Below are 24,529 nucleotides of genomic sequence, written 5' to 3'. Positions count from 1 at the left end.
CACAACTTACTTTAGACTTTTTGAGAAAAGTGTCCTCAGATTCAAAAGACTCAGTGGTTGCATGAGCTCATCATTCATATTCAAACTTTGGAAGTACAAAAAGTGCTTGAGAAAAAAGACCTGCCCCTGTCTGAGCCATTTTTGCATCTATGAGTAATGTTGCAGCTTTTGACTGGGGGGGGGGTATTCTAAATATTGAGGAAGACATATCCCCGCATGCCCCCCAAAATCTTTTCCTATGCTTGTCAGCATGCAAACAACATTGTTGGTGAAAGAAAAAAAAGGGAGTAAAAATAAAGCCAATAGGGGCCTGGCTTTACTTCCTTTTTGCCAGATACAGGAAGGAATTAAGCTGCAAGGGAAGTCCATTATCATCTTCTCTTTTCCCTCTTGCTCCTGCTTGTTTATCTGCCAACAAAACTGCAGAATCAGTTCTGAAACAGTTCTGGAGCCTCTTAACTACTGAAACGGTTTGTATATTGCATCTACATTCATATTTCATTCATTCCACTGTGAGATTTATGTTAGTATAACTGACTCGTCTGCCGTGTAAGAGATGCCTCCACAGAAAAAAGAAAAGAAAAGAAAAAAGACAAAAAAGCATAAAAACACAGTTCTTTATCTGGTGAGTGTATTCAACCATGTACACACACACACTGACTTTCGCAGCTGTTTGCCATCACCTTCTGCTGCCAAGCGCCGTCCAGCGATGGCTGAGAGGAGGGGCGGGGGTGGGGGCGTGAAATTCTGCTATTCCTGCTCCACTGAATTCTGCAGAAACTTGGCAGATCATTGTGGAGATTTGTATGTCTGTGGATTTGACATGAAACTATTTGAGAGGCTCGTCTGGAGTCTGTCTCAATGTACCTCCCCTTGCAGTGGGCCTGGCTGTTTAGCTTATGTTCTCATAAAAGCTGACGGCCACATTTCTCAGTCACCGAGGGCGCAGATAGGCGATTTACTCGGTCGACGGTTTTGTAAACCATTAAAAAACTTTGTTGCTTCAAAAAGAGTATGCCTCTGTGTACAGTAAAGAACATAATCCTCAAATAGTGGAACCAAACAAAAAGCATTTGCATCATCTATACAGATTTCTGGAACTGTACACCTTGTGGATTAACAAAGGCTCTTTCTCTAATGATGATTCAGTGCAAATTCAAACAGCAGCTCATCAAGCTCAGCACGCTATAAACCATGTAAAGCTATTACATTCCAATAGGACAGACAGTCTCAAAAACACGATTAAGTATGTACAAAAGGAATCTACTGTGGAGATCCAAGGCGCTTAGCATTTAGATGACAGTTGCGCGGGGCAGGCCTTGTTTGCAGGGGCTGGAGTGGAGCAGTATATGTGGCCCGGAGGCCGGATCTGTTCCAACTGTGCCCTGGCAAGAAAACGTTCAGCCCAGTCAGCCTCGACAGCTTGGATATTCACAGGGGGCGATGGAAAAATGGAGAGCTGCAGAGCCGTGTTGGAGTTGGGGGAGCTCGGAGGAGGTGGGAAAGGGTTGATGAGTCAGGAACAAGGTGTTTTATATTATTTCGGTACCACAAGGACATGGCATTTGCAGTGTTCGATGAGAAAACCAAACGTAGGCTACTGTTGAGGGCCTCATGTCTGTGTTGGCCTGCGGTGATAGTTTATCATCTGGCAGGCATGTCTGGAGGGGGCTAGCAGCATTTTTAACCACTTTTACACATTCTGAAGGTGTTAGATTATGCCGGCACTGCAATACCTTGCTTTGGTGATGATGCATTTTTAAAGCCCGGAATTAAATTATACATTTATCACTGCAGAGAAAACTGACAAAAATGTCTCCCTGGCCCAGGAGGGAAAAAAAAAAACAAAAAAACAAACAAACACAGTAGGATCATGAAGCTTTTTAAAGGGCATTTTTTTCCACCATGACCTTACAGTAGCACCAGGCTTTTGGCCTACATCACGTTGTCATTTGACAAACCATTGTGACAATTTCAGAGTTTCCATAGATCCCAGGCATTAGAGTTAGGATGATCACTTTGATTTAGTGTGACAAATGAATTATTCACTCTCATCTCTGGGGATGCATAGTTAAATTCTGAGTCATTCTGAATATCATAGAAAGGACTTTTGATGTCGTACAGCTTTCTCCTCACTTGATTAACCTGAACCAACTTCAAAAGTGCCAGTTAGGGTATCGCCATCAGCAATATTCTAAACAAACGTGGAGCCTTTTTCAAAAACAATATTTTCTATGAGCCTCCTCTTTGAAATACTATGTGCCAAATGTACTACTATCCATCAAATGGTCCTGTTTACCTATAATTGCTATATCCTTCAAAAGGAACACATTTAAAAAGGTAACCTGAAGGCATATCTCACACATGAATAAGGGTGCAGAACTATATAGGTGACTGCATTGATTAACGTTCAAACTTATCTAAAAGTAATGCAGCAGATAAAAAGGTCAGCGTCGCACACGGGAAAAGAAAAATATAGGCCCCATCATCCCATTGACGAAAAACAAGAGAACACAAAATGAAAAAAAAAAACTTGTTTGCTCTTGCGCATCCTAATTCATTCATCCCAAAGTACCTCTTTGCTCCTGGGTTGTGCCAAGGCGAAGCCTCATGGGAGAAATGACTGACACCTCCTAATCCACATGGATACCAAAAAGCATGTCATTACCATGACATTTACACCATCTTCTGGGATGTGAGGCGAAACATGGGAACAACAAAGGGATAAAAACTGAACAAAACTCCAAAAATATCGAGTGAACTGAATTTTTAATGTGCCATGTTTTTGGGTCACAAGTGTAGCTTAAGTACTCTGGGCAAAGCCATCTCTTTACCCAAGTGCTATTAATTCAGCACAACCAGAACAACCACCTGGGGTAGCCTACATTTCAAATGAGCCATATTTTGTTTATCTTTAACACCAGCGGGCAGGCTGCCGGGCTGGCAGGCGTGCAGGCCTGGAGGAAACGCGATGGAAAGTGGAGCACAAGAGTTATGACCTAAGCAAACAGCTGATTATGGAGAAGATGAGTGAGAAAAGGAGTTGTCTGTCAAGCTAAGCCCTGCACAGATGGACGAGTGTAGCACACTAAGAAACCAGCAAGTCCTGAGGCTTTATGGCAGCTTTGGGTTTTAAAGTACACCACAGAAACAGTTTAGGAGGAAGTGGTGAACAGTGGGTAAGCTCACATACAGCACATTATGTGCATGCTAATATTCCTCACCTTTTCTTTCATCTCATCAGCCCAGTGAGTCATGGTGACTAGAGTTTTTCCACTCCTGCGTGAAGTATGACCAGAAGAAGATTTTACAGCTGTCTATATAAAACTATAATAGCAGCAATTAATTGCTAAGGATCTTCGTTTAATGAGCATCAGAGCAAATTTAATGGCTTGCAGCCCTTAATAAACAAGAGTAGAAAGTTACTGGTTTGCAAATAAAGTTTTGACAGAATATAACTTATCCCGGCTTGTAGGCTAAGACTTGACTTATAATTGGACCATTGTTTCCTGACACATAAACACAGTGTTGACCATTTACTAGCCAGAAATGTTCCACTTCTATGAGCACAATAACAAAAAGTGTCTCTGTTGGTGTACTATGGCACTTGGAGGCTGAGCCTTGCCAGAGTATCTCCCAGGTGAGACGGTCAACTATCTGCTGGGTAGCAGAGCTGCAGCCTCACTCTCCTCTCGCTCCTCTCTACACCCTATCTGCTCAGTCCTTTCCCTAGAGCTCACTATCACCCCGCTACCTCTACTCTTGCACTGACAGCCAAACAATAGGAGCCAGGACTTCCTTAACGAGTAGAAACCAGAGACTCGGCTAATTAGAGACACCCCAACACCCTCCACCATCGCCTCCAACCCCTCCTGTTAAGTCAAAACAGTGCCATACAGCTTGGCCAGGGCTGGGACTGCTGGACCCGTCGTCAGAGAAATAAGCTGGAAGTTGTGTGTTTTTTTTTTTCCTCTGGCTGCTAGCCAATGGGGGACCGTGGTAATTGCTCGAATCCCACTGTGGCAAGTGAAAGAGTGTGAGGGTGGCATAAGCCAAGGAAAGCGAGAAAATGCTGGGACTGAGTGTGGGAATGAAAGTCTAGCAATAAAAAAAAAAATGCAGACAGAGAAAGAGGAGACACATAGGAGCTTGGAAAAATGAGGCACAAAAAGATAAATGTTTATAGGAAAAAAAAACGGTGCGACATGCAGGACAGGTGATTCAGATAAAAGTCTGAGCCTGCAGACTCTTTGTTGCGTGAAAATAATACAAGAAGAAAGAAAACTGGACAAAGTATTGGGAGTGTAAGTGAAAATAGAATGACCTCGGGTGGTACTCACTAGGGGGAGGCAGACAAGGGTGCAGCGAGCGCCTTGGCTGTTGGAGTGGAACAGAGCAGGGTGCAGCGGCGGCTGCACAGTAGGTCCTCACTGGACACTTCAATCACAGGCAGCCAGAGCCCCGGGCAAACTTGGCCAATTAGCCGCACACTGCCGCTGACCCCCAGCTTCATTAAGGGCCCAGGCTCTGGATAAAGGGAGAGAGAAGAAGAGAGGATTAGGGGGGGAGAGAGTAAACCATCAGCATTGGCCAGGTTTGAGAAGACACACACATGCATTTGCACGGACACACGCGCTAGAGGTGACGCTCAAGGTTACAGATAAACAAAATCAACTGTGAGAGCACACCGTACCACACGTACACACTCGCCGAATCGCACTCCCACCTCCCTCTGGGCTTACACCCGCAGCAAAAGGTGGTGGTGAGGGGGTTAGAGCTGTAGAGGCCAGAGGGCAGAGCTCCCTCCTCTCTCCCACACCGCTGCACTGACAGCAACAGGTGTGGTGGCCAGCAGACATGCAATTACCAGGCTGAGAATCTGCTCTTTGTGACAGAGACAACGGCAGATCAGAGGGAAGATCAGAGCAAGAGGGGGAGGAGAGGAAAGGAGGGGAGGGGAGGAGAAGAGAGGAGAGGAGAGAAGAGGAGGATGCAGACTACTGAAAGTCCCTGGAGGAGAGAAAGAAAGAGAGGGAGAGAGATTTCCAGTCGGCTCGTTTCATCACAAATCCCTCGCCGGCAGAGCGCAGGCGTGCAGAACGAAAAAAACAGATCAAGAACCAACACATACATTAGCTATGACACACCTGTTGTTCTGCAGAGGAAATACACATTTACATGCTTTGGTGGTCTGGAGAGATCTCACATACATGTGTGCGCAACAGTGAGACAAAGATGAGGGTAAACTGACGAGATCTCATCTTAGCTCAGATTGGGTGGGGCCGCTTGAGGTGTTCTGGGACAGGTTGCGCTCAGTGAGCCCTGACAGCAAGAGTGTTTGGTGTATGCATGTGTGTTTGTCTGCATTACAAGTGTGTATTATCCACATGGGACCTCTGCTTGCATCAGCCTTTGCGATGGAAACCTCAACGGTGCTCCCGAGTGGGGGTAGCAGCTTCATGCGCCGCTCTCTCTCATTTTCTCTGCTCTCCCTCTCCGATTACGGGCCTTCGATCAGGCTAAAGTAATGTTTGTGCACTTTGCCGCCAGTGTAGCAATAACTGCTGTCAGAAACCTTGCATGCTTGGGTGGAGAGGAGATACTGGCCCTTTATTTAAAACAAGCCAAGGATAAAAGATCAATGGTCCAATTCAGGCCATGAATTGGAGGGAGAAGTTCACAAACATACTGAGAGATTATGAGAGGGAGATATATGTGTGGAGAGGGGGGAGAGGAGAGCGAAGGGGCATCTAGCTCATCTGGGTGCTAGTGGCTTATTGATCGGTGAAGACACACAGCTCCCAGCCATTCATCACAGGCCACTCAGGCCCTTAGATAACTCCTATGATAGTGCCCTGCTGCTGCTGAGCATCTGCAACTGGCCACATCCATTAGCCTTCAAAGTAAGCCCCCTAGCCTGGGAACAGGCATGTTGGGGGCAGCTGGGTGACAGGCTGGAGGGAGGGCTGGAATGAAAAAGGAAAAGACCAAGCCTGTGGTTAAGGAGCCTGTGGCTGAGAATAGTGTACACAAAGGCAGGAGCTGGCATTGAAGGGCTGGGGCTTTATGAAAAATGGTGCTCTGACAGCCAGAACAGAGATGAGAAACTGTCTGTTTGCACCAGTCAGAAGAAAAAAAATGTCACGGCACTATTGTTTCCATTTCTCGGCCAAGCGGAATTAGCGAAGCTGTTTTATAGCCAATAGCACACAAGGCATTCGAGCGACAGGCAGCTCTGAAAACTGCTGAGTGGCTCTGTATGTATGTGTGTGTGTGTGTGTGTGTGTGCGTGTGTGTGTAAAGAGAATTCCCAGATTGAGCAGGTGGGGATCAGCCATAATGAGGCATGCAGGGAGAGACTACAGGGAGGGAGGGGTTGGAGAGAGGGCAGAAAAAAAAAAGAGAGAAGGGAGGAGGCCAAAGAGCAAGGGAGAAAGACGGAGTGAGAGTGATGGAGACGGGCTCAGAGCCAGAGGCATGGCCCCAAAAGAGCAATTACAGGAGCTCCAGAGAAGGTGTGGGCCCAGCCCCCAGGCATAGTTTCAAACAGCACAAAGCCCTGCCAGACATGTACTCTCACTCACACACACACACACACACACACACTAGGCACACTCAATCTAATGCAGACATAGGACAAACAAAAGACATAAGGGGACAAAATAGGAGAAGATGATGAGCGAAAGTCAAAATGGGAAGGAAACAACCACGAGACGGGAGTATTTTTAAACCAGGGGTCATCTCAATCCAAAACATCACCATGATATACTCCCCCACACGGTTTCACTGTAACATTCTGTTCTGGTCGAAACCTGTTCCCTTAACAGCATGGCCCGAAACAAAGGGTAAAACTCCAGGGCTGAGGTCAGTGTGCGCAAAACTTTCAAGTCAATTGTGCTCTGTGCGGTGAGTGCTAAACAACACTGAGAAGTCTGGACAACCTCGCACCATGGTGCCTGTCACATATACAAGTTCAAAATGGTTTCTGAAGGCAACCGTTTCTGCCCCCCCCTTCCCCCCTCCTTCAACACACCACCACCACCTCCTCCACTTAAAGGAGAACGACACACTGGAAAGAACAAGCAAGAATGATAGGAGAAAAAGAAGAGAGAGAGATGTGCAAACAGATAAGGGGGAGGGGAAATTAAATTAAGAGAAAAGTTCTTGCGCACCGGTATGCACCATTGATTTCCTATTCTCTTGGAAACATTTAATGAGCTTAAATAGGAGCCTCGTTTGACACTGCCACAGTGACTCGGAGGGGCCTCCCAGTGAGAGGAAATCGTTCAGCGGCTGTGACGGCTACCGGAGGGGGGGGGGGGGTGTTGGAAGATGGAGAGGAGATAGAAGAGGAAGAGGAGGAGGGATGGGGAAAAGTGAAGGTTTTAATGCCAAAGCAAGAGTGTAAGACAGACGTTGGCTTATGCTCAGGAAATGGTCCATGGGTAGTATTACTTGCCTAGTTCTCTGCGAGGAGGGGAAAAAAAGAATGAAGGATGAAGGAGATTATCGGGAGAGAGGCAGACGGAGGAGGAGGATACAGGTGGTCTACATTTAGCAAAGCTGCCTCGTTATGTGGGTGCTTACCACTCAGGCACTCATTATAACCCAACAATGTCCAAACTGATTGACAGCTACTGCTCTACTGCGGCGTTTCACCTCATTACTTCCTGGATGACCTCCCTATGAAGCATTCAAAAGATGCCTATTGCTTGGTGGCCATCTTGTTTTTCTTCCCTCCCTGCTCTCTTTTCTCCCTCTATCGGCAGGAGAACTATTGTCACTTCAGAGAGCAAAGTCCAGAGGCGCTTCACTGCTCTCTGCCGCTGATGAGGGCCCCACTGGGAACCATCGGCAGCCGCTTTATGAAGCTGTCTGGCAGAGTGAATGGACTCAGCGTCCCGCCACCTTTTGCAGGCAATCATGATAATAAGAGTGTGGAGTCAGGCATGGCTGTACACTCGCACCACAGGGGGGGCTTCCCTTCACTTACTGTTGTAGTGGGTGTGGTGGTGTGTGTGTGTGTGTGTGTGTGTTGGGGGGATATATATGGGGCTGTGTTTTGGGCTGGAAAATAAACAAATTTTTACTGACTTTGCTTGAATAGTAATTTTTTCAGTTGCATCCAAACTAATTAAACTGAGAATAGCTTCAACAACTAATGACACCAAAACAGAAGTTAAAGGGGCCATTTGTACGTTTTCTCTGCCGCTAAATGTGGTTTCTTGCCGGGAGCGTGTGGCGGTGATTGTAGCATGACAAGAGTTTCGGCCATTGTTAGAACAGAGGAGGTTATAATACACCCTCTGAGCAGCGCTACGTCTTCAGGGCAGATTGGAGGCTACAGTGAGTCACTATCGGAAAGTGACGAGACGGGCTGGGGCTGGCTGGTTAGCATGCTAACTTCAGTAGAATGAAAGACGTGATAGAGACAAAAGTTAACATTGGCATTGCTTTCCACTGCTGGAAACAATTCTTGGCCAATAAAGAAATTAAGTTTGATGCTGAACTCACAAAGTTTCTCTTAGACTGGTAAGTAAACAGCTGTTGATGCCAACGCTGGCTATGTAACAATAGCGCTACTTACAAATAGCTCCTTTAACCCAACCAAGAATCTCACAGTGCCGTCCAGAAGGTCAGAGACCTACTGTAAATAATCATTTCAAAAAGGCAAACACATCTACTCACAATATATTATTAGTAATGTAAATGAGGCAGTTTACCATGTTAAAAATTGGTGTTGGCCCAATAGTCTGATGCATTTAAAATTCAATTTGCATTGACACCAACAATTATCCGCACCTCGCTGTCTTAGATAAAGTAGATACAGTACCGGTCAAAAGGTTTGGAACAGCCCCATTTCTCCAGTTCTTATTGAAATGTAAGCAGTTCAAATCCAAAGAACCTGAAATGGTACAAAGGTAAACTGCCCAAGGTAAAAAAAAAAATTGTTGCGTCAACAAAGGGCTGTTTTCAGCGATTAGGGAAATGGTTAAATCACAGCTTCCCTGAGGCAATGTAAGTAAATGAAGAATGGAAGTTCATGCAAACTATTCTTACAGGTGTAAAGACCTTGTTGATAACTTACAAACCCTCTGTTGGTACAAAGGCAGTGTTGGAACAAACTGTGTTAAAACACCCTCTAATGCATTATTAGGACAATACTGTACTGCAGGAAGTAAGACAAGTAACAAAGGAGGACAGACTGGTTGTTCAGGGGTTCATCCTACAGCAAGACAATGACCCAAAACATTAGAAGAAAAGAACCAAACAGTAGCTCCACATGATGGAAGAGACGCATCAGTATACTACATGTGCAACACATTTGAGGGAACTTCTGCAACAGTGACAAACTCTCTGAAAACTATTTGATTCCCATTGTAGAAAGAATGCCACAAGTGTGTTCAGCTGCTGGATGACTGAAAAATGTAATATAGTTCAACAAGTAGATTTCATGATTTCTTCTTTTTCTTTAATCTCTAACCGTTTCTTTTTCAATGTATTCAATGATTTAGTTTCAGAAACATTGACAGACACTGAATTATATAAATTTAAATGATTATTTATAATAATTAATTATCTATAATTATTTTGATGTTTGGGCATTTAAAGTTGTTTGAGCAAAAGGTTGATTCATTGTAAAAAGAAAAAAAAAAAAAAAAAGATAATCAATAGATAAATTATTTGTCTCAGCTCAAGTGTAGATTTTAGGAGATATAGTCCTGCCCTACAGTTTATGTCTATGTAAATGCAAAAGAAAAAGGGAGATGTACAATAATTTACATACGTTTAGGACCACTGTGTAGAAGAGTACAAACCAGACTAACATATGATGACCAGCTGGTGATTACTGAGTGGAGACATGTGTCTCTCTATATAAACATGCTAATACATATGTGCATGTGTAATTGCTGCTGGTAAGGATGATCATAAATATTTCAGGTTCCAGTGTTTATGCCTTGAACCCAGTCAAACATGTTTTCAGCTTCAACATTCCAGAGTCTGTTTCTTATATTAGCAGGTCAGAGCGAGTTTTTCAGCTCCTGACCCCATTTTTCCCCCTGAACATTGGCTGAGCTGCTGGAAGAGCAGCTGGCTCGTACCACCACTGAGTATCTACTCAGACAGATGCAAAGTAAGCAGTGCTGCAGCCAGTGTGGGTGTTCGGCACAACTGGCAGGAGTGCTGAGGCCATGTTTCGCTGGGCTTTCATGTGTGACTTGCAGCAAAAGTTGTGCGGAAAAAATATTTTTTTTATGAAAATGGATCTTGGGCTGAAACAATCATGTGACCCGCTGGTGATTAATTAAGGTCAAAGAAAAACAGCCCACATGAGTGTGCCCTTTTTTTCCCTCTTTACAATCCCAGCAGATACACATAGGCATGAACTCCCACGCATACACCAGGAGGATAGGAAGTGGAAGTGACTAACAGTAGCATAAGGACAACAACTTGAGTGTTGAAGTGCTATGCACTACTTTCTACAGTGTCCCCAGCTGCCATTTCCACCATTATTGCTCAACGTAGTGCCAGCTTGAAACTATTTTTCACTGGAAACTGTCTTTACTCTCTGTAGGGATCTATAGGCCATCATCTATATGACACTGTGGACCACTCTCTAAATCATTTACACTGGCCTATATTTAGCCGGTGGAGAAAAGGTCATTATTGAAACAGAAAGCTATATTTCATAATTGCACCACCATGCTTCCATCCCCTCAGTGAAATTGGCTCTCCAGAATATATTCTCTCTCACCCTTTTCCATCTCTCTTTATCTCCCTCTCTTGTCTGCTGGAGAGGGCGATTTTGACAGGCTGACTGTCTCTCCTGATGCAATAACCACCCTCCATTTGTATCTGAGGAGGGTGCATTAACTAGACAGCGTAATCAGCCCGCACAGGAAAGGCAGCAAGCCTCACCAACCGACTGCTTTTTACCACTCTAACCTATAACAGCTCGTCATTAGGCCACAATTAGTACAGCTCACTCTGGGGGGAAAAAAATAACCCCTCAAAGACCTTTAGCCAGGAGAGTGGATGCGAGAAACAAGAATACTTTCGCCTGAGTCCATTGTTGCGCTACACACTCCAGTGAAGTAGTCTTATTTAATCACACTTGATGGTGAAGGCAATAGGACTGTAAAGTAGAAGATTAAAAAAAAAACCTCACAGTGACCTGGGACAATGCCAGAAGCTAACCTGATACCGCTGACATGTTACAGTAGAAGGTTTTGCAGTAAGGACTCTGATGAAAAAGGCTTATCGCCAGACACTTCAGATGGTGCATAATTCATCTCAAAAGGCAGCAGGCAAAAAGGAGGAAAAAAAAAAACATCCGAAAGCACTGCTTTATCATAAGTGTGTGCACTTTCCAAAACAGGGAGGTGAGTTTTGTTGAAGTACTCCTGTGGTGAAGGTGCACTTCAGGTGAACTGTGTTCATCAAGCGGAGGATGCAGTCACACAAGTCTGCAAAAGCAAAGTTCAGTACAGTCAAACACATTCCCTCCCTCGGGGTCTTTGGAACAATAAAGAGAAATGCGTGTCTCGGTGTCATTTGTGGCATGCTGGCTGTGGGCAGACACAGATAAGAGTTGGGATCGGAGGAGGCTGACACACTGTGATTATCTCCCGTTGCTGGAATTGACCGTCCATCAATCCAGACGGCCAAGAGGACCGAGGCCGGGCCGACTCAATTGTTGCCTGAGACGAGAATTTTTCTTTTTTGAATCAATGACCTCGAAAAAAAAAAAAGAGAAAATGTGTCAAGTGTTTCAAATGTGTTGTTGTACTGGCGCACTCATGCCTTACCATTCATATTCACAAACACTCGTGAAGAGACAGGAAAAGTGCTGCGGTCTCAGAGATACGATAACTAGCTCATATGTTCTCACACTAAGTCCTAACACACACACACACACACACACACACGCACACACACACACACGTGCGGCCACATTCAGAGACTACCACCTGACTTTCCAGGACTCCCTCTCAAGTCCCAGTCTGCCTTTCTGGCTCTCTCACCACCTTCCCCCTCACCTCACGCTGCGTTTTCTGGACCTGAAACCATGTCCATGCGCCGGAGTGAGCCACGGGAGAGATGGAGGAAGGGCGGGAGTGAGGAAAGGGAGAGGTAGAGAAAAGAGAGTGTGTGTGTCAAGAAGCACATTCTTTCTGCTTAGCGCCATCTGGAAGTGGAAAGGTAGATAAACAATGACGTGAGTCGCATCCCATCTCCTTCCCAAAGCCTGAGCAGACACACACTCGCCACAATGCATGAGCGCCATCACCACCGATCCTGCGCAGCGTGCCAAGCATTGTCAGGGATTGGGTCTTATCAATCGTTGGCCAGATACTGAGCAGAAGCATGAGGCAAACAAAGGGAAGGGGAGAGAACAAAAATAGAGGGGAGCTGCAAGCGACAATGAGAAACACAAATGAGATGATGGCTGGAAGCCATCCGTCCACACGGCCCAGACCTACTCTATTTAATCTGGTCAAGTCTGCCCAAAAAATCAAAGCAATCTTCTCCAGTGAGCTGACAGAGGAAGGAATCAGACAGTCATTCCCACCCAAAAAGGAAGTTGCTGTGGAATTGAATGGGGGATATGGGGCTATGCAGCATTGTGCTAGGCATGCAGACTATTACGGCTGGGGAACTCTGCTTTATTTAAAAAAGTCCATTTGCATTCACTCAGCTTGCAAGTGAAGCTTGGGGGCAACGTTAGCTGCTGCTCCTGCTGCTTTTAAATTCCTCACCATATTTTTTAGGCCCTTCTGGCATGCAATATATTACAGTAGTAGTAGAAATCTTTATTATCCCTTATGGGGAAAATGCCCTTGTAGTAAGTCAGAGATAATAACAAAAACAATATCCGTACAATACAAAAGCACAGAAGTTGAAGACTGATGAAGAGCAACAGCTGGAGCAAGAGCCGGTGGGATGCTCCCTGTGGGTGCTACACCTCTTGGGGCCACCCAGTCCTGAAAGAGTGCTTAGCTAGACCTGAGTAAGACTAGAGTGAGACATACAAAGGCCACAGTGGGGATGACATGAAGAAATAGGGCCAGAATGAAGAGACTTTGACAGCCATCCCTCAGGCAGCCAGAGGAGCTGCACCTGTGTGCACCTCGGCTCTGCTCAGTTTAGTTTCTGTCTCTTCAGACTCCCCGCCCACTCAAACACACACACAGCAGTCTCTTCAGCTCTGTTGGCACTGGCGGAACAACAGGAGGGAGGGATCAGGTGGCTGGGGCAAGCAGACGGAAAGAGAAGGACTGGCGAGGGGGTTGACAAATGAGTCTCGTCAGGTAACATTCGCAGATGTGAAGGGATGGAGGGGAAGAAAAGGCAGAAGATAGGTTAAGGGAGGGGAGGGTGTCTGTCAGCTCATATTGGCCCATCAGCGAATATCTCCTGCTCTGATTAGAATCTGCTGCAGTCAGGAAAGGGGAAAGACACAGACACTTTGAAGGAGGAGGCATTTAGAGTGGCTCTGTTTGCTCCCGCGGACCGCTTACTGATTCTGATTGAGGAGACAACGAAACATAGCCTCCATCCCTCTGCCTGGGATACTTCTCACTGCGATGCCTCTGATCAGTGAGAGCAGGGGGGACAAGGCAGAGGAAGAGCCCTGGAAGCACTCAAGGGCCTGGAAATTTGGGTCAGACACATGACGTATTAATACAATGACTGACAAAAAAGAAAGTGAGAAGAGAGGAAAGGGAAAGCAAAGGAATGGGGAGGACTGACAGGGAGCCAAAATATTCGCAGCAGAGAGGATTTGTGTTTCAACATGCCCCAGCATGCAGGGGAAACAGGAAATTCTTCGCAACCAGCTTCAGAAAATAAAAAGAGCATAATCACGTTAAAGTGATTTTGGCCAAATGAATGCGCGATCCTTTAGCTGTATTCAGACCTTGATAAATGCCCACTGTCTGGGCTGTTATTAAACACCAGAGACTGGTTGGTCCCTGTGCCAGGCAAAACTAATTAAAGCCAGGCAGATGTGTCTGGACAGCGGTGTACCACACACACACACACACACACACACACACACACACACACACACACACAATGTTACACACGTATGCATCCTTATACTCGTGCATGCACACACACTCGCACAACCTCTAAATGGTCTGTTAACCATGTCCACAGTGCAATCAGTGCCAGCTGATGAGCCGTCACCGCGCTAACTAGACCAGGTGAACGCAAAACAACAGCATCTCTAATTCAATTTCTAACTTTGGTGTGTTTGAATTGGGAAACTTTTTGTCAGGCAGCGGCCAGAGAGAGGGAAAAACGCGTTTCCCCCTGGTGCCTTATTATCCTCACCAACACCAGGCAACACGTTTCTCTTCTGTATTCCCTACCTTCTCTGCTGCAGGTGATGATGAGAGTTAGGCTAACAGCAACCAATTAATCTTTCATGGTGCACGTGTTCTTGCTTTTGTTAGGTCTGCTCCATGAAATTGTATGAGACTGCAGCTGTACAATAGAGGGCTGGTGACGCTTTCATCCTCTTCCTTCTTCTTCCTCCTCTTCCTCCTCTCCACTTTTCATTCTCATATTTTGTGAACAAACAGCTGGGTCTTTTTTTTTCCTTTTTTTTTTGTTTTTGCAAAAGCTATCATTACATCAGCCCACAGGCATGAGCGCTGAGAGCTGCACTCCAAATCACTGATGGAAGCCCAGCTAGCCGAGTCAGAGCTATAGATGAGATTGAATTGAGGATGTGAGTGCTAGGGAGAAGGGTGGGGAGGAGGGTGTGTGTGTGTGTACGTGTGTGTGTGCGCATGTGCGTTTGTGAGTGAAGGGTGGGTTGGACAGTGGGCTCTGGCTATAAGATAATAAACACACAGAAAATCCATGCTCGCATACACGTACAGCAGCGCATGACATGAAGTAATACAAGCACCCGTGTTTTATCTTCATTTAGGCTGTCGGGCTCATCCCCTCGTAATCACAATGATCTTAGGTCACATACACACACCAGCAGCTCTCTCCCGGTCTCTAAAAGACACATACACACAGTGGTGACTAATCACCCATCTGGAGCCGCCATTCCCAGGTCTAAATGACAAAGCGCCTATGCCCACAAATATAGGCTAATGCCCTTCTCAACAAAAGGCTTGAGCTGCATTACAGCCAAGCAGACAGGTCTAGAGGGGAGGGGGGGGCTTATGACCTGGCTCAGACAAGCATGGACAAGGGAGGAAGCAAGTGACATCACAGATAAGGGTGATGTACTTAGGCTAGCTGCTAGTGGCTACATGGAGCTGACAAGTATGTACGTGCTCTTGATTTCAATAACAGCTCCCTGAGTCAAGGGCAGAGAGAGGGCAGGGCCAAAATAGTAGGAAAAGCCATTTCAGTGTGACTAGGCTAGTTTGTGAAGTGAAAAATCCGGTGTGGCTTACCCAGAGGGCTTTGCTGAAACCCTCTCGTCGCTAAATATTAGCGTGTTAGCAGTGGCAGGTGCTAGCCACCTCCTCGGAGCAGTCTACGGGGGTAGGGCTTATCCTCCAAATGCCCCAACTACTGTGGAAAACTGTTTCTCAAGCAAAAGCTGGCTTCTGGCTGGCATGATCCAGGTAAGTCTCCTAGTGGTGGTGGGGGGTGGGGGGGGTGGCGGGGGCTGATGCAACCAAAGCCAGGTTCAGAATGTGGGACGAGGTTGGATCAGAGCCAGGAGCCATTAGCGAGCTGTGTGTCTGACACAACGGGCAGAACACGACATTTTCAAAAGGCGTAGAAGGACTTGAACAGAGCCGTGGTGAAGAGTGCTAGGCAGCTGTTTCATTCAGGGCCTCTGATAACAACCCCCTGTTCAGACCGGCTACTGCAAACAGGGCAGGGGGACCGAAAAGCAGCACTAATACAAATCACTTCTTCGATAGTCTACACTGAGCTAAGCAAAAAGTAGTTCACTGGCATTCTCTCATTCGTTTTCTTAGCTGATGAAGCCTCTTGTGGTTCAATGTTTGCAGCTTTAAAGAATTTTAATGTGCTGGCATGCAGTTAGATTAATGTGCGTCTTTACAAAAGAGCATATGACAGTATGGTTAATAAGCAGAAAACACTTTAGCTATCAGGAAGAGACAGCAGTATGAACAGACAAAGATCTAGCTAATGGCCTTAGCCATATCATTTACCGTACAGCCCCTAGCCAGACGCAGGATCACACACTGGCTCCAAAGACAGGGAAGAAGGGACACTTTTATTACTTAAGAGATAACATCCTAAGAATACTTTCTTAGGGATGAGTCTTTGCTCTCAACGCTCACCATGAATCAGCAAACAACTAGCACATCAATTATGAGTGTGGGAAATGAAAACTCAGGGTTATTTAATTCTCTTTTTCTACTTAGTGCTGGACATAACTATGAGCGATGTGACTAACGGATGGAAGCACAGGCACTTAACCCCTACAACACAAGCTTTTTATTTTGTTTTAGGTTTTGTTTTTTAGTTGCAAGAAAAAACTTGGCAATGTGACTCTGATTTCAATTATAAATCCGTGGAACAAAAATGCAATTTAAAATACTGGTGGGAAATCATGTGGCTGTGAGTGGTGCTTGATCTTAACAATCAGTCACAGATTCAAGTGGACTATGCTCCGCTGGCCCACCTATCACATACTGACCATTGCAATCACCAAAAACAACAAGCCTTTATATCTGTGACTGCGGCTCAGTCCCATTAAAAACCCATCACACCCACTACCGCCATGCTACGCTTACTGCGCACAAAACCCATTGCTGTAATTGGTTCCACTGCACCCTTCATGCATTCTGGACGGGCCAACCGGCAAATGCAAACAACTCTGCAGTAACTGGAAAGGAACCAAACTCTGGTCATGTCTCAGTCACATTCAAGCATGACAAATTAGTTTCAAATAATGGGGAAGAAGTGAAAACATGAGGACTGTTTCAATAAGACAAGGGGGGAAAAAAGTAAGGGATGAGAAGGGAGAAGAGGTGAAACAAAACATTGTTCACTGCCTGCTGCAGGAGGCTGGAGGTGATGACAGTTTGACTCTGGGCTGGTGGCAAACCTCCAACACAACACACACTCCATCACCCAACACAAACAGACAGAAAGGTGCGGTTGTGAAGCTGGATCTGTTGTTTCACAGCGACCACAGTGAGGGCCGCAACCATGTCATTACACCCAGCCAGAAGAAGAAGAAGAAGAAGAAGAGCCCCATGGCCTGGAGACTCACAGGAGACTCGACAGAACGTTTGTGTGAGGGTGTTTGACAATGAGAGTAAGATAAACAGAAAGCTGACAAAAAAAAAAGAAAAAAAAGAGTTAGACTGCGAATGTGTTTAAAAGTGTGAACGGATAAAGTATGTGTGCACGGAGGTGGCTGTGTGCCATCAAGGCTCAACTCTAGTTGGAGCGAGCGCTGTGGAGATGTTTGTCATACCAGAGCGAAGAGCGTGTCTGGACTGGGATGAGACTAAAAGAAAATGTTAGCGAGCCCCTAAGGCTCTGACTGAAAACACACTGCCCTCTCTCTTCAACAGAACACACTCAAAGACTGACTCGCAAACTCATGATTTAAAGGAAGGGGGAGCTTAAGGCCACTCATTAGTATATTAAAAAAAGAAAAAGAAATTACAAATGAGAGCAGAGGGCACAAGGAGAAGTTTTTAATGGAAAAAAGTGATTTATAAGCAAAAGTAACTAATTATCACCAGCAAGAGACAATAGAAACTCACAATCACTCATAATTGTTTCTCGGTGTGACATGACTGCAGATAAAGGAAAACTATAATTGATATTCTGAACCGACTTTTGTTAATTAAAGCGCTGATTATTCTGCTAAACAGACTTCGACAACCAGAGGCGCAGCACTGCCCTTTAGAAAAGACACTTGCGCAGCGTTAAACTGAATTCCTGCGAGGCATCAGTTTTTTGGCAGCGCGCTGTTGTCCGGGGATCAGGATGTCCAATGATATGTAAACAAACGCAAAAATGGGAGAGCGGTTTTCATACAAGGCAATCCTCAAACCAAGCAATTTTATTTGTTTTCCCCAATAAATGTCAAGCTTTATTAATTGACCGATCCTGAGAGGGACAGAGACTGGAAGGGGTGACAGGCAGGGGAAAGCTATACAGCAGTGTGTGTGGACTAATGTGATTTCATTCCTCTCTGCTCTTGGGGAAGATTGATGCCAAAACCATATACATAGCCATATATAATAAAGCTGAAAAATTTTTGTAATCCTCCTGTAGGAAAAGTTTACAGGAGAAAAAAAAACTGCCCTGTAATTACTACAGCATATCTGTGCACTGAGGGGTTTGTGGATTAGAAAGGTTGGACACTGTACATAAGTGGACCTTGGTTTACTGAGAGCCAGGTCTGGATATACAGTATAGTGGAGGCAGTTGAGGAGACAACACTTAATGGAAGTGACAGTCAGCAGATATGCACCAGTCCTCTATATCCACAACCACTGACAGGCCCAGAAAAGAAGGAAAGGAAAAAAAGGAAAATTATAAAAAAAAAACAACATATATATATATATATATATATATATATATATATATATATATATATATATGTACACACACAAACCCCCACCCCATCTACCGATTATATACAATACACTCTAGCATACCGAGAGAGAGGAAGGGGAGGTGAGGGGGTGGAGTGGGGGAGAGGGGAGTGAATAGACAGGGAGTGCTGCCAGGGCCTACTTTTAGATACCGTGGTTATCAGCAAGAAAAGGAGAGAGAGAAACAAAGAGGAAGTTTACTGACGTTGTTTTATCTGGAAGGGCATTAAACCGAGAGACACACAGGGGACGAGACGGCGAGAGTGAAGAAAAAGACCATTCAGAGGAAAAGGAGAAACTGTCCAAAGTCAGGCAACCCTTCAGAAGTGTCCTATCTCTATAACTCACGGTCACACACACACACACACACACAGACACACACACACACACACACACACACACACACACACACACACACACACACACACTATGCCCTTGGCTGAAAGTCATCCCTGGTTCATGGTCGCTGGCTTTGATAGGAGTCCAGGCCGTGGAACGAGTTACTAACGACCCAGAAAGCTGCTCGTCGGGCTATTGGTGCAGCTTGATATGCAGCGAGAGAAGCTGTCGCTGGGATGGAAACTGAATGTGGCCTTTGATAAAACACTCAAAGAGGGATAAAAACAGAACTGGAAGTAGGCAGCCCATTAGGCCAAGATGGAAAGTCGGGTAGATAGGGAGAGCCACGCGACGACGACTGGGGGTAAATCTGTACCTTTCACGTGCTGTCCTTGACCCTGTCAGGTGTGGCTGAGGCTTGCGGTGAGAAAGAGTGTTGGGCACATCACCCCGCAGGTGTGGGCTGGAGAGGGATGAGAGGCATGTTGATGAGGGGACCCCACCAACCCCCCACCACCACCCACCGCCGTCGCCGCCAAACACAGCACCCAGGCAGCCCGCCGGAGCCCACTAATCAGAGAACTTAGCCACTGACCTCTCCACAGGCTCTATACCTTTTAATGAGATCCATGCCTTTGATTCGTCTAGCTGCCTGGAGGGAGAGACAGATCATGCATAAGCTCTCACACTCACATACACACTCACACACGTACACGCAACGTCAACTTTGCCAACTAAAGATGGACACATTCACATCACATTCACTGCTGTGGACACAAAGACACCAGAGATGTACACAGCTGAAATAATGAACACTCTGTAATCCACAACAGCCAAGGGCTCTCATGCGTGTACACACACGCACAGGGGAAGTGGATACACAACCATGGGCCAGAACAAGCACTGCCTGAGAACTAACTAAAGCCAACTAATCAGCACACGCGACAACACACAGAATCACACAGACGTAAGCCGAGCCCAGCTCAAGGACACAACACCCACCCTGTTAAGAGAAGGCCGAGGGAGGTGCAGGTGAGACTGGATCCAGACATGCTTGCTCACAGATAGAATTGAATTATTGATCGGCCAACAGATTGTGTTATGAGGAATTCATGGATCCATGCCTGGGCTGTCCAGCTCCCTTAGGGCAGAAGACAGACTGTGCGTGGACTCACTGTACATGTATAAATTTTTCTGTACTGTATCTGTGTTTGTGTGCATGTGTGCTAGGGGAAACCTAAGGCAAGCAGGCTGACCTGGTGGAAGTCCGAAGTATTTTCTGTGGGCAAAGTGGGCAGCGTGAGCTCGCACTCAGACAAGACAGAGCAAACAGTGAATCGATCAAGCTGGCTGGGGTGATGCATACAGAAGGAAGGCCTCACCCTCGCTGCGCTGAGAGGGCTTTAACTGCTCACACACTGAGTGGCTTTTTCATTGGCACTCAGGCAGCAGCACAATCCTCAGCTCTTAATACCAGCAATGGAAAGAGAGGAAATGGGATTTTTATTTGTCTGAGCTCCACGGGTGGTCTGCCGCTGTTAATAATGCACTGAAATACAGGGCCTCGCTTAGCTTGGGGTCTGCTGCTAACATCAACACCAGCCAACATGAGGTGCACGCCATTAGACAAAGGTATGACTGCATTTCATCATGAGGCTGTGGCACCCAAACGGCCCACTTTGACCCAGACACCTTTCAACAGCTCCTCGGAATGGGGAACTGGACGGCGTGACAGAATGTTTTTTTAACGTCACTTTTTCCCCCAGACTTAATCTGGTTCTTCACAAAAATCAGTCTGTAGCCAGGTCATGCTGCTTTAAAGTAAGATAAAAAAAATAGAAGGCTGTGAGGCAACAACACAAATATTGTTATTTCATGGACACAATGGCCGAGACTTATGCGTGTGGTAAGGCCTAACAAAGATCCTGTGGATCACAACTCTGCAGACGTAGAAGAAACACCAAATCACTTTAATCCAGTCTAATCAGATTTCCCCGAACTGAAAAAAAACAGACACTTTATCACTCAGAATAACACAATTTTTAACAATCTTGCTGTTCTTTGGTGATTAAGAGTTGTTTTGTTTATGTGCAGAACAGATGTGTGGTTTTAGACTGCCACTCGAGGGGCATAATGTTTTATTTTCAAGTTGGAAGGTGTAGACACATAATAACCCAATGGGACCAAGATGTGAGTTTGTTTTTTTCCATTACCCAAAGAGGAGACCAGCTCCATATGACTAATTAAACGACAGACACAGAGGAATGCGTGATGACAGCCCGACGGCAGACAGGGACTGGAAGTGAAACAGAACAGAACCTGGTTAAAAATAAAAACTCTGGCTAAGGGAGGAGGAGGAGTAGTAGAGACATGACACTGGAAGTGTACTGTTGATCTCAACAGGGAGGGCCACAGAGAGATCTTAATGGAGGCCTGGAGTTGTAGATAAATGGCTACTCTGGCCAGGTCATGCCGCCAGTCGGCACCGGTCCACCAGTAAACAAGCGACGACATGGCCTCTTACACCCCCACTTTGCTTCAATCTGTTATTGGAATGCTGCACACTTCTCCTCCATGTGCAATTGAAATAGGATGAGAGTAAAAGGGGGGGAAAATGCCTCCTGGTGAGACTTGTGTGATTTGGGATCCAATTTGGCAGCGTGTTTTTTGTAAGCATTGTAACCGCAACTTGTTGTCACAGAACGCACAAGCAAGCGGCATTAGGTCGTTCGCTGTGTGGGGAGGAAAGAGACAAGGTCTTGGTAATAAGGTTCTCTAACCCCAGCAGCAGATCTACTCCCCTAATGACTGTAATTAAAGAGCCCAGCACCACGGAGGGATCAATGGCGTGGGATCGGCTCAGACGTAGGAGTAGACGTAGCTGCAGGAGAGGGAAGCGACCACAGGGCTGAGTTTAAAAACTTACAGCCTGGACAAATGGTAGGCTAGCGTCTGTTATGAGGGCTTGTAAATATTCAGGCATTCTTACAGGGGCATGTGGCTGCGACTCTGATGTCATTTCTCCACATATCATTCGCCTTAGTTAGAGGCTGAAAAACCCAGTGTGGAGTCAACTGTAAACACAGATCTGTGAAAAGGGGAACACTGGGAAACAGAGTGTCACAGGACGAAAATAAACTGCGCAAGAAGCGCAAGTTATCTGCATGACCATCACATGGCTGAGCAGCTGCATTCAGATCAGGGAAGAGAAGTGATGGTGTAGAAAAATGCAGATTCCACGTCTACGTGATTTGCAGACACCAGCATAAAATATCTAACAACTTCCTTTTTCATGGAGAAAAAAGTTGAGAGGGGAAACTACAACTGGGCAGCTTTGAGGCTGCCCAGATGAGTCAGTGAGGAATAATGCATGTCATCATGGCTGCGTGAATAGCAGAGTGGGGCTGGGGGGCAAGCGCAGGCACCCAAGACATAGAGCTATGATGACACCTCCACAGATCTGCATTTCAGAAGACAGCTCTGAGCCCCAGGCAGGTTTGAAGCACCAGGATTAATATCCACGTAGACTATAGACACACTGAGTAAGAACAGACAAAGAAGAGAGTTTGAAAAAAAAAAAAAAAAAAAGATTCCACAGGAAAAAAAAAGGAAGTTATGGAGCACAAGAGAACAGATAAAGAGAGACTCTGTTCTGCTGATACAGGAAACACGAAAGTATGTTCATAGAAGTTAACATAAACAGGAAGTTATAAACAGAGGGGCAGTTAGTACTTCCACACTGCCCCAGTACTTAAATCATGACTGCCTGACTGGGCATAGTTAAGGTTCCTGTAGATCACCACCAAGCCACAGACATGTCAACTTCTACAGGTCTGCCTCTAGTCGGCCATAACGCTCCAAGTCAACAAGGTCAATGCCAAGGTAAAGGCCTGAGTCATGCCAACGCCCTGCGTGCATCTACTTCCCAAAAAATACAAAACAAAATGTGACACAGCTCATCTCCAGTCTACATTATTTTCACTGTTTTATTACATATTTGCCATTATTCTTTTATCCCCACTGAGTCTCTCTGCTGCTGCACTGGGTGGCTCATTTTCCTGTGGGGATCAATAAAAAAAAAAAAAAACTGGGCTCTCAAAAAGTATTACTGTTCCCTTAGAAAATCCAACCTCAGACATTAGCAACCCTTAAATTTTAGAGACGGGTGGTCACCTCAAAATGTCACTCTCTAAGGGTAAGGCCGTATCTTTGGCAGTATTATTGCTGCTACTGAGACCGAGACTGCTGCCACAGTTAAACGGTCAGTCAGTGTACAGATGAGAGGCAACAGAGCCAGTGGCATTTAACTAGATTCTCAGTAACTTTAACAACTGCTGTATGAACAGATTTTAATAGGTCCCTCTTGGATCATAGGCTACCGAAAGGCCACGATACCCACCTCATTTAACAGAGACAAGGACACGACGCTGACCAAAAAAATGATTTCATTTTCATAATATCATTTTCTTTGTGAACTGTAATAAAGGCGGACAACATCGCCTTTACACTGTATTATCACAGCTTGATGTGGGCTCTGTGGAAAAAAATACACTAAATGATATATAAACGGTCTATAATGTGCTCCTGAATGTCAGTTACATGTGAGCTCTGCTTCACAATTTCATTCATTCAGCCAACGTTAGAATTCATTTTAAAGACATAATGACCAAGAGCTTTTAAAAGGAGGCCTGCAGGCTTTACACTGACAAGCACAGGTATGTGTGAAGAACATCTCATCTTTCCACCATGAGAACTTGCCTGACTTTGAATTTTGATTGAAACAGACAACCAAGAGACGGACACCCAACCTCCAGCAGTGCTGCCACCCCCATGTCCACTTCCAGCTGGCAGCAGATTTCAGCAGATGCCAGTGATAATAAGGACAGCATATGTTTCCTCAAGATCTAAATTGCCATTGCTATTTTAGACCACAGTCTGCCTATAGATTTTATTCATGTTGTTAAAACGTAATTCTGAAGTACTCTAAATACTAAGTAGAAATGATCGAAATGAACATTTTTACGATTCATTTATGATTTTATACCAGTTAAAATGATAAATCTGGGACTCTTTAACATACCTGGCAGCCTATCTAGAATTATTTCCTTGTATGTATAAATAAATAAATAAATAGCTGTCTCTAGCGAAAGTGGAAATAAGGGCAGTAAACACTGTGATTCTCCTTTTTTTTCAATTAGTTGTTGATGCCAACAAACACAGCATGTGTGCTGGTAACAAAACAAAGTATTTTTTCAAAGCACCATTTATTTGTATTAAGGTTGTCCGGAGTTGTACTCTGTAAGTGAGTTACTTCCTAGTTCCACGAGGATCATTCATCTCCCCTATAAAGTTACACTTGCACAGACCATCCATCTATGTCTTCCTTGGTTTGCCACATTATCTTCTCCCTTAGCTCTATCAGGTTGGTGTGACCTTCATCTCCAGCTGCTGCCAGTGCACTGACCCTTCCTGCATCTGTCACCCACCAGTCCTGGCGGGGGCTCAGTACTTCATAATTAATCGCTCAGTGTACATGCACAAAATAAAAAATAAAAAAAAAAGCAGAGGACCAACACTCGATGGCAACTACCAAATTAACATAAACCAGCTGGATGTCA

At 45.4% G+C, this 24,529-nt stretch overlaps 1 protein-coding gene across 1 annotated transcript in view; it reads right to left on the bottom strand.

Moving 5' to 3' along the window:
• The window catches only part of plxnb2b (plexin b2b), a 126,518-nt gene that overhangs the window by 96,924 nt on the left and 5,065 nt on the right, over positions 1–24,529 (bottom strand). The window contains exon 2 of the mRNA XM_056387729.1: positions 4,341–4,527. The gene's annotated coding sequence lies outside the window, so the exon portion shown is untranslated. The remainder of the gene's footprint in view (positions 1–4,340; positions 4,528–24,529) is intronic.

Source organism: Seriola aureovittata, chromosome 10, assembly GCF_021018895.1.
Source record: "Seriola aureovittata isolate HTS-2021-v1 ecotype China chromosome 10, ASM2101889v1, whole genome shotgun sequence".
NCBI classification, from domain to species: domain Eukaryota; kingdom Metazoa; phylum Chordata; class Actinopteri; order Carangiformes; family Carangidae; genus Seriola; species Seriola aureovittata.
The sequence above is the reverse complement of the archived record's forward strand: the minus strand, read 5'-3'. Positions and strand labels throughout refer to the sequence as shown.